The following is an 11,747-nucleotide window of genomic DNA, read 5'->3' as shown; positions in this document are numbered from 1 at the left end:
TGTTGATAAGTATGCCTAAAAAATAAGACACGGAAATAGGTTCTTATCCTGATTCCCTATATTTAGAGATTATTCTGTGTATACAAATAGGGGATGTAGAATATCGATGTGCTCTTACATAATGATGTTGCTTGAAGGGAATTTCATGTAGTACATTTTTACCAAACCACACTATAAAGTACACTACAAACCACAGATAAAGATTACCATGCATGAAATAATTTACTAATAATTCAAATGGTTTTAGCAGGCATTTATGACTGCAGTGCCTGCTAATATTTGGTGAAAATGCTGACTTGCATTAAAATAATAACACACTTCTGCTTGGCACTTACTCATGCCACCATCACAAGCAGATGCCACTATCCTTTGGCCCAATCACCCAGACTACAGTGCACACAAAGAGAACTTGTCCTCCGCTTTGGGACATTAAAGCAACTCTATCAGCCAAACAAGCACTTGGCTATGGAGTGCTTTGGTTTTTGTGTGGGTCGCGTCTGCTAAATAAATGAATGTAACGTAATCTGGCCAATCAAGGGTATATTAAAATGGGATCGGGCCAATCTAAAGGCTAGATTAGGACAGGATTTAGGTAGTAAAGGTAGAGAAATTAAACATTGAGGTATTCAGATGAAGAGAGACACCCTATTACTACAGAGTCATATTTCTCTTGTTACAGGAAGTGTAACAAACAGTACGGAATGTAACAACACTTTACACACACATTTCCCAATACCCTTTACCCATTCAACTATCCGAACCCTTTGTGATGTCCCTGCAAAAATATTGATGTGCTGACTTACTGTTGTCATGATCAACACTTTACACTGGATTAATAGCCTAATTGCACAGTAACAATGGCAATGCAACATAAGGTGGTGCCAAATTGCGTACAGAATTATTGAATGTGTGAGTATTTTTGTGGAATGGCTGAATGGAAAAGCATATTGACCTTTGGGGTAAAAAGCATGAGTTATTCAGTGCTGGCTCTGCGCCATCTGAATATGGAGGAATAATGATCACCTGAAGGGCTGCTGCAATTTGCTTGAGTCCACAGCAGGAAATGTGCCTTTTTTCACATCTCCTTCAATACATGGCTAGCTCTGTAACACACACACACACACACACACACACACACACACACACACACACACACACACACACAGGGGCACACTTATACACACATAAGAACATGCATGTATACACGCATGCACAGACAAGCAAACACGCAGAGAAAGAGTGAAAGAATTCAGTGAAAAAAACATTCAAAAACCAACATACATTTTTAAATAATCACCACAATAAGGACAATAAGGAGATGGAGTAACTAGCTTCTTATTCATTCAGTCCATGGCTTTATAAATACAAACAGGGTAACAAAGCACCTGGGCTTTCTGGTCTACCTTACTATTACAGCAATACAGCTATCTTCAGATTGCAAATTAATCATCAATAACAACAATCAACACGAAGCTCACATCAAAGAGACTCCATTTACAACCAAATCAATCAGTCCTTTCACGAGACAACCATGTGCCTATCTTTTGCATTCTACGTGTTATCCTTTAGTATGCAAAAAGGATAGATTTGACTTCATACTTAAGGATTGACTATTGACTGACTGACATGATTGGGCATTTGCAAGCAAATAAATGCATTGAAAAGAATGAAGCAAGAGAAAAGGGTTGATATATATATATATATATATATATATATATATATATATATATATATATATATATATATATTAATCCTTGGCTGAAAAATGGTTACTATAAAAAGATAAAAAAATTGAGATAAATAATCAAATCCACGGGAGAAAACGTTAACCTGTACTTTCCTTTTATTACACAAATGCTTAACCTCCTTTCGGAGCACTATACGCCGAATGAAGTGGCGAGAATTGAATGTAAAATCCTCTCCAGCTCATTTATCTTGCCCTGCGGTCTGGCCGCCGGACCCAGCGTGTAACGTTGTTACTGTCCCATCAGATCAGGCTGTGTTTGGGGTGAACATGACATAAATGTCCTTTTATTCATCTCTCATTTCATTTGGGCTGACTCTCCAGAGCCAACACAGGACGACTGCTTAGTGGAGTGATGGATGCTGGAGAGTTAGAGGCTGACCGCTCCCTGACTCTCTCTCTGAGACCCACGCACACACACACACACACACACACACACACACACACACACACACACACACACACACACACACACACACACACACACACTTACACATGCTCACACACACACACACACACACAGACACACACACACACACACACACACACACACACTTACACACGCGCACACACACACACACACTTACACACATGCGCACACGCACACACACATATATACACACACATTCACACATGCGTGCACACATATACACATACACCACACACACACACACACACACACACACACACACACACACACATTTACCCTCACTGATGTCCTACACACACACTGCTGGAGATAGTAGATAGCAGATAAAAAGATAAACCAGAAATGAAACCCTGCTGGACTAATGTGGAAGCGATGGGTACTAGCATTTGCAGATCTACAGATCTACTGCAGTTGTAGATCTACAGATTGCATGATCTTTAGTGTTCAGTAACCAACATGGAGATCAGATGCTCAGTCATATATTGTGTGTCTTGCCACCGAGTGTGGAGATCATCTGTGGTATCCAAACACACTGACAGACACACTGGGACATCTGTTGTGTGAATTTCATTTCCATGTAAGCCTCAGAGAGAATTCATTTGTTCATTCCTCATCCATTTCACTGGTCTTCATAATATTCATGATGTCCCATCATCCATCTCTCCTTACATCATTTCCTAAAAGAGACGTCTACAGCTACCGATGCTACAGGTGCTACAATAACGCCAACCCAGAATAATAAAAATGTTGTTTATTATTGTTGTTATTATTATTGTTTCACTGCTGAGTACAGTTGTCAGTACAGCATCACCATGACAAACCTTTAATCTGGAGAAGCACCCCAGCATTACGCTGCTATTGAGCCAGTAGATCACCTTTATTGCTTTCCCAATAAAATAAGAGGCCCCGTTCCTCTCCCATGGCACCATGGGCAGAAGCGCGATGTGATGAATGAAATGGAAGACTCACCTAACCTCTCCTAACCCTGTGTGGCATTAGCAAGTTTGTTTAGCCATCCCTCAGTGTTCGGCTGAGCTGAGCCGAGATCATGTAGACGGAGGGCTACACAAACGCTAAAGCACACACACACAGACACACACACACACACACACACACACCGCAGCCTGGGAGATTGACGACGTGGTAGAGAACTATATGCATCCTCACACAAACACAAATAAGCATTAGTGCCACTGTATGGAAAACAGGTTGCCAGGCTGGCCTGTAGTCTTTTCACCAGAGGAGGAGAAGAAAGAGGAAAATGTGTGTGACTGTTTGTACGTGGGGTGGACATGTGTATGTGTAGGTAAGGGCATATGTGTGTGTGTGTGTGTGTGTATGTGTGTGTGTGTGTGTGTGTGTGTGTGTGTGTGTGTGTGTGTGTGTGTGTGTGTGTGTGTGCGTGTGTGTGTGTGCGCATACACGTGTGAGCTGAGGGTTGTGTCATGCTGTGCTAGGGGAGGTAAGTGGATGCCTGCTGGTGACTAAGGCCACTGGTGATAGAGACACACACACACACACACACTCACATACACACACCCACACACTGATGATGTCGCCATCACCCATCTGGTTCCACATTTGTCACATCCTCCCCCCACACTCCCGCCCATCCCCCACTCTCCCAACAAACCACCACCACCACCACCACCACATCTCCCCATGTACCACCTCAGTGTTTCCCACATAATTGAATTCTATTTGTGGTGGTAGGTTTGCAGAATTAATTTGAATAACAGTTTTTAACAAATTAACGTAGCGTGGTTATGATGCTAACCAGATTTAGTACAACCTAGAAAATCATTGTGTGGTGGTCAATGTTGATATTGTGGTGGGCCGCCACAAATATGTCAATGTATGGGAAACACTGCACCTACTCCAGTCTCTCTCCCTGATTAAATCTCCATCCTCCTAACAACCCTCCTCTCCACCTCCCCCTAAGACACACAGCACAGCTCTCAGCTCTCTCTCCCCCTTTCTCCTTCTCCTATCTAGATTTAGACTCACATGTGTTCTATTAGTAGTCCACACTGACACAGTGCATTTACTTGTACATGTATTCATTTAGCAGACACTGTTGTCCAAAGTGACGGACATATGATGGATTGCAACAATGGATTACATTGTACATATATATATATATATATATATATATATATATAAACCATTGATATATGGGTATTGGTACTGTTGCTCTATCTTGCACCACGGAAAATCTCCCCCCCTCTCTCTCTCCCTCTCCCCCCCCTCTCTCCCTCTCTCTGTATCTCCTCTTTCTCATTATATGGGTTATAAACTAAAAAAAGGATTCGATTTCTCGTGACAAAAGCAGAAGTAACACAAAGCGTGCGTGTCAGTGTTAACTGGTGCGCAATATAATACATGGCACTAAATCATGATTCATTACCGGCGGTATTACCACCGCACCACACTACGCTGTGCCGTGTCTTGGAACCACCGCCCCATGTCCAATAACACTCTTCTTCTTATTAACCGTTCAGCATCAATTAACACCAGTCCACTGACAGGGAGCAATGGGCAGTGTTGGAGTTATTAAGCCCGACTGCCGTGGCGCTCAGGAAATGTCATCATTAGGGCTGTGTGTGTTGGGGGGTGTGGGGGGGGGGGTGCAGCTTGACTGTGCCCCAGCCCCCAACACACACGCACACACACACACACACACATACACACACACACACACACACAGCCACACTCACACACACACTTCCTTTGACAGACCTGAATTAGCCTCCTCCAGGGAAGCAGCGGTGCAGTGGTGCCCAGGAGGGGGGAGGGGAGGCTGGGCATGGTTCACTCCAGCCAATCAGAAGCACATAAAGGTAGTATCCATGCCACCATACCTGGGCCAGATTAGGGCCAGATTGTATGGGACAGTTCTGGGCCAGAGACTGCTGCTGTATGTCACTAAAGACTCTATATGAGAGGGTAGGGTATCTCACAGAGCCTTACTGCACAATGACCCCATAACAGAGCCAGTTAAAACACTGTTGTCCAAGACCAAGACCATGTCAGCACATACATGGTGTGTGTGTGTGTGTGTGTGTGTGTGTGTGTGTGCATGGAACTCAAGGCAGTTGGGTTCTCCACTGATTGTGACTGTACATCAAATGCTTCTCTAAATGGCTTGTTCGCTCTCTACAAAATTCTGCCATGTTTGATGTATTTTTTCCATCTCTCTCTCTCCCTCTCTCTCTCTCTCCCTCCCTCCCTCTCTCTCTCCCTCTCTCTCTCTCCCTCTCTCTCTCCCTCTCTCTCCTCTCTCTCTCTCTCTCTCTCTCTCTCTCTCTCTCTCTCTCTGTGTTTTTCTCTTTTTTGTAGATGCCCCATGGTGCTTCAAAAGAGCTGCATCTTCAAAAGCGCCCTGGCCCCCTTTTCAAAGTTGCCTGCAGCTTCAGACAGAGGAGACTCTTCCCTCCAATATCTCCACAGCACCGCTGGCTAGAGGCTCCGCCACCTCACAGGCAGCATGCAGGGCAAATGGGGCAGTTTTAAGACCGCTCCAGCAGGGCAAATGGGGCAGTTTTTAAGGCCGCTTCACGTAGGGAAAACAAGGCAGTTTCACATAGACCACTCCAAGCATGGCAAAGGTTTTGAGGACAGCCCCAGAGAGGGCAAATTAAGCAGTCCCATTCAGGGCAAACAGGGCATGTGGACCTCAGTTGCAACTCACTCCACCTCCCTGTCATTGTGTTTGAGCACAGTAAGATCAATTATGGCAAAATAATACCCTCTCATTACATCAGAAATAGTGTCATCATGTGATGGGTACTCACAGATCCATGCTTTATTCAAGCCTCCTCTTTCAGTGGGCAAAGACAGGTCAGCTGACTGATCAAAATAAAATCCTCAGAACAAAAAAAAAAAATGATATGAAACATTCACGTGCAGTGATTTCCCTGAATCTCTTCATGTTGACTGACTGCAGTTGCATATTTTTTAAGCAGTGTGTTGCCTTAACAACCTCACCTGTTTTGATATCATATAAGCTACAGGTTGTAATCTAGGTGTTACTTATCGCTATGAAGTTGCTCTGAACGATGGCTGTTTTCACAGAATCAAGCGACTTTTATTCTGAACACGTAACAAGCCCGATGTTCACAAAATCTACAGAACTGACCGCACACAAACTGCTGTAAAACATGTCTTTGACATTGGTCTAGTTGAACAGCTGTTGAATGTCGTTTGCTTCACAATGGACTATTTTAAGCCTAAATTAAACATTGCGTTTACAACTAGCCTATTAATATGCGCACTTACAATGGACGCTGCTTTAGACTGCTTTCTATCTCAAAGCGCGCAACATAGCGAAAATGGTCATTTTAAAAATGATATTTGTATGCAAAGTGAAACACAGTTTAGTGAAGAGATTAAAGTGATCCAGCCACGGACAAAGCTACAGTCTTGCTTTCGCTGAGCGGGTTTATGTGATCGTGAAACGGTTTAAGCGTACATGCCCGGATTTAGTCAGACGGGGGTGATTACTGTTGCCATTGTGAGAGTGATAATCACCAGCCGCGGTGTTGACAAAGGCTGATAATAGGCAAGTAACCGGGATGAACTGGCAAATATTTAACACCCTGATAAGCATATTAAGCGAGCTTCACTGGGCTGATTTGGACTTGCTTCCTGAACAAAGGATAAACACAATAGATCTTTTTGCAAGAGAATTAAAATCCTAAAATGTGTAAAATATCGAGAGAGAACACAGTACCTGTTACAGAAACATTCAGTTAAGGATGTCCACCCCAAACAATATTGCGCTGACAGTGACTCAACTAACCACCCATTGAAGGATTACTGTCGCTGTCCACAACTTTGGTACTGAAATGAAAGACTATGCACAAAACGGTCGACAACTAAATACGCATGGACAAAAACTATCTTTAAACAACAAATAGATCTATATTAACAGTCTCTGTTGACTATATTGTAAAAAAAATGCTGAAATGTTACCCTGCCACAACTGTTGATATAAGACGGAACAGACTAGTCTACACGTAGGAGGCGAAGGCAAACACATGACTTGGCACGTTATGTACGGCAATGTTTATTAAAATGCACAAATAGACTGTGACATTTTAGCACAATATAAAGGTACCATCCTATACATTATGGAAAATCGTCTTGTTGAGTGTAACCATAACCACATAACGAATCTCTTCAAAATTTGATTGCCTGGTGTTTTCAATAGCGTAGGCTGTGTCCCTGTTTAGCCTACTTCGTATTCTGAGCATTTTCAGTGAATACCACCATAAAATGCCACATAACTAATACCTTAAATAAACTTATCTAAATCAGCACGCACGCCCATATTTTCGCACAAAGCAAATGTTCTTCATCAAAGCGAGAAATATAACATTTGCATGATTTCCAGAGGTCTATGCTCTGAAACAACAGGACGAAAAGGGCAGGTGTCTAAAGGTCATCTGTCTCCATGACACAAGAGACATTTCTATAATTAAGCAACCATAAAGAGATCCAACGACAGACGTTTAAATGGAAGTGTCTCTCAAGACTTACAACAATTATTAAACATGTAGTAGTCCTTTATTGTAAAATATCATTTAAAAATACCTTGTTAATATCTTAAAGGTAGTCCACTCAGCATAGAGCATAGCATACAACCTGTTGCTCCGTCTAGACTGCCCTAAGCCACAGGCTCCCTCATCTACTATCTCACGTCCTGGCTAACTCAGATACGTACTGTTGATGCTGGTGCTGTCTGTCTTCTTGGTTCAACGGTCTCTTCAGTCTTTGTGGGCTGGAGTTCTTCTTCCGCGGAAGGCAATGACGACCGGGACGGCAAAGCTCATCTGTCAAGCTTGCTATTGGAGCGGCTGGCTCTTAGACTATGTATTTCTAGAGTGATCTAAAAACACGCCATCATTGATTTTGCTGCTGTCCGTGACTGTACACTACGCCATGTGTTGAGAATAGCTACCGATCCTGTTCTTAAAGACTTCATCCTACCGACAGGTGGCCATCCGTTTTATCAACACCCATGACGTCAGCTTAATTTATAGGGTGAAGGGAGATGCTTCAGAACAAGAGTCCCCCCAAGGAGGTTTGTTCCTCCTCCGTGTCAGATTGTAGCCATGGAACAGATGGGATTTTTTAGAGTATTATATTGACAGTTCTATCAAATCAGATAATACCTCCGTGTGTTTTTCAGGCGTGGTTCCTCATCGGCACTGTGCACTGTCCTGAGATTCCACATGAGAAAGTAAAAACACAACACAGGTTATAAAGCCTACGACACCAGAGGCCTTTTGTCTCTGCCCTAACCCTTAAACCAAGAAGGTCACCCCTCTTTAGCATCATCACTCCCTTACTCCCATACCTCCCATGTCCCCTTGAACAGAACTGTGTTCACACACACACACACACACACACACACACACACACACACCAGAATTTTCGGGAGAGGGGTTTCTTTGTTAGCTTTACATTTTGTCACCTGTTGAACTATTTGACAAGCTTGCCATTGTCACTATACTCTCAATCTACATCATGTTATTTTCTTCCATTTGTTATAAAATATGATTAGGATATTAAAATAAAAGATCAGTGTATTCTGGCATGGCAGCAGCATTCATTGATCTTACTGTTTTAAATCCTTTACATCAAATCTATTATTTTCTTAAATCTTAATTATCTCTAACTAAAATATAACAAATATAACCAAAGGAATAAAACTGAAATGATAAAATATTATGTTAAACACAGTCACAATGTCTAAGCTACTTGCAGATAGTTATGTTTCTCATCCATAGTGACAAGAAGGTCTGGCAATACTCCTTCTGGGGTAGGCAGATTATACTAAAAGAGCAGATTATCGATCTGTCAAAACGCCACTGTCAAATTTATACATTTGGCTTGCATTGGCTACTTGATGGTTGGTGGCAAAGAATCAGTGGTGATTGAGGAAACTGGCTCCTGATTTTCTCAGCTCTGAAAGATAGATTGTTTGCTGTACATCCCCTGAACAGTGACACTCATTGAACACAGTAGAGTGTCAAGACAATGAGCTGCCAAAGAATAAAACAGAGAATTGAGCAACACAATATAATGTGGTCCAAGTAAAGGGGCATTGTTCTTATATAACACAATGTAACAACTGAATACACACACACATACACACACCTGTTTGGCAACTGAATACACACACACACACACACACACACACACACACACACACACACACACACACACACACACACTCTCTTCTGAATTTCAGGACAGTCTGGTTTTCCAGCCCTCTGTGGCTACGGTGTCCTTTATATTAAATATAGGACACCGTCCTTTTTGGCACTGGTCTATTAGCAATGATGAATATAATGTGTTCTGTGAGAAGCATTGTAGAAACACACACACACACACACACACACACACACACACACACACACACACACACACACATCTAATATGTTGTCAACTCTTTTGGCTAAATATTTTTTGGTTATGAGCAAGGCACAAACACAGAAATGTCCACCTTACAAACAGGGGTGCACCGATACTAGTTAACAGAGGCATCGGCTGCTTATCAACTCATACCACTTCATGGAAAAATGTTTAACTTTTGTTTAATTGTGGTTAGGATTAGCCACAATTAAATCCTGATACATTTTCTTTATATTTATTTTCGTATTATCTTCATCGGCTTTGTAACCAAGGTGTACCTGTTGAAAACAACTTGCCTTTAAATTCAATGCATTTTTATGGTAATTACTATTTAAATGGTACAAATACAGAATTACTAAATACTTGTATCAGTACGGGGAATGGGAAGTCAAATATCTGAAGAAAGTTGGGCATCCCCAATTACAAATATCTCCTGGACAATTTGTTATTATTATTACTTGTTGTCTCAATTGTTTTTGGAGCGTACATGAATTCTTAGGATTTCTTTCATGATTTTTTTCTCTTCATCTCTGCAACTGATCCAAAGGAAAATGGTTTAATTGCTCTTTCCGGAAAAAAAAAAGCCACCAGTCTCTATGTTATACAAAAGCATATATCTAAAATCCAGCCTGCCATTTACTGTTTTTTTGTTTACAACAAAAACACTGACTGTCATTTTCTAAAAGCAGCTAAAATTATTCACTTTCAAAGACAGAGCTGTGTGTTGCTTTTTACAGCTATCATCAGACTCTTTCTATTTCTGGTGAAGAGTATAACATATTATCGATTTGTCAAAACGCCATCATCAAATTCACACATTAGGTTTGCATGGGCAATGTAATGGTCTGTAGCAAAGATTGACTGGTGACTTGAGGAAACTCATGATTTTCACACCTCTTACAGACAAATGATCCCCCTATACATCTCCTGAACAGAAAGGCGACACTGAAACCAGTAGTATGCCAACAAATGCAAAGAGTCCAAGCCTTCACTCTGTCTGAGTCACATTTTTACTGTGATTTCAAATCTATCAGAGAGTGTCAAAAATCACATTGTACTAATCCTCATCTAATCAGAACGGCTAAGCTACAACTGCAAGTGTAATTTTACAATTAAGTCCTTTTCTTACCGATTCCCTGAGACATAACTGTTATGTCAGAGATTGTTCTGCCTTCTTAATGAGGCACTCTAGGCCATTCTGCGGAATTAGTAAGGGACCCCAGAGAGGAAGGTCCTTCATTTTGCCCCCCCCCCCCCACACACACACCACCCCTCTATCTTGTTCTTTGTTCCCTGATTGTGGTAATCAAGCTGTGTGGGTGAGAGGACAGAGGTGGAGGAGGTGGGGGAGAAGGAGGGGCACAGTATTAAGAAGTTTCATTAGCATCTGCCCCTATCAGGGAACTGAGACCCACTCTACTGTGTGTGTGTGCAGTGGACATATTCTGTGTTTGCATTTGACACACACACACACACACACACACACACACACACACACACACAGGCACAGGCACACATACCTACGTTTACACACACACACACACACATACACACACACACACACACACACACACACACACACAAACACACACACACACACACACACACACACACACACACACACACACACACACAGACATACACACACTCATACACAAAGGCACTAGTGGGTTTGGAGATACAGCATCTGTCACAGGTGATAAAGCCTCCATGTTCCACTGACAAACCCCCTCACCTGTTCACAGGTGTTCCGAGTGTCCCTCTCTCAAGGTAACCTTGGCACCGCCATGTCAAACATCACTGGGAGATGGAGGATCGGGTTCTGAGGGAGGGGCCAGGTGTTGTCCAAATTATATTGAGGAGATTGTGCAGGATATTGTATTTCAAGATTGCTTTGGAGGAAGGGATTAATCTTAATCTCAGCGCACACAGTCACCTGAAGCCAAACGCCTCCAAACATTATCCAGACCTGAGTCAATTTAACCCTCCTGTTGTGTTTGCAGTCAAAATTTGATCGATTGACAATTCTTTTCTCTCAAAAATATTGTTAACTTATTCTGATTTTCATTACAATTTGAGTGCTTTATTTAACTTTAGAACACCCATGTGTATTTTTGGTCAAAAATGACCGGCCATTAAAAATGAAAAGGT

This window comes from Alosa sapidissima, chromosome 20 (assembly GCF_018492685.1).
Source record: "Alosa sapidissima isolate fAloSap1 chromosome 20, fAloSap1.pri, whole genome shotgun sequence".
In the NCBI taxonomy this organism is placed as follows: domain Eukaryota; kingdom Metazoa; phylum Chordata; class Actinopteri; order Clupeiformes; family Clupeidae; genus Alosa; species Alosa sapidissima.
This window is presented reverse-complemented; position numbering follows the sequence as displayed.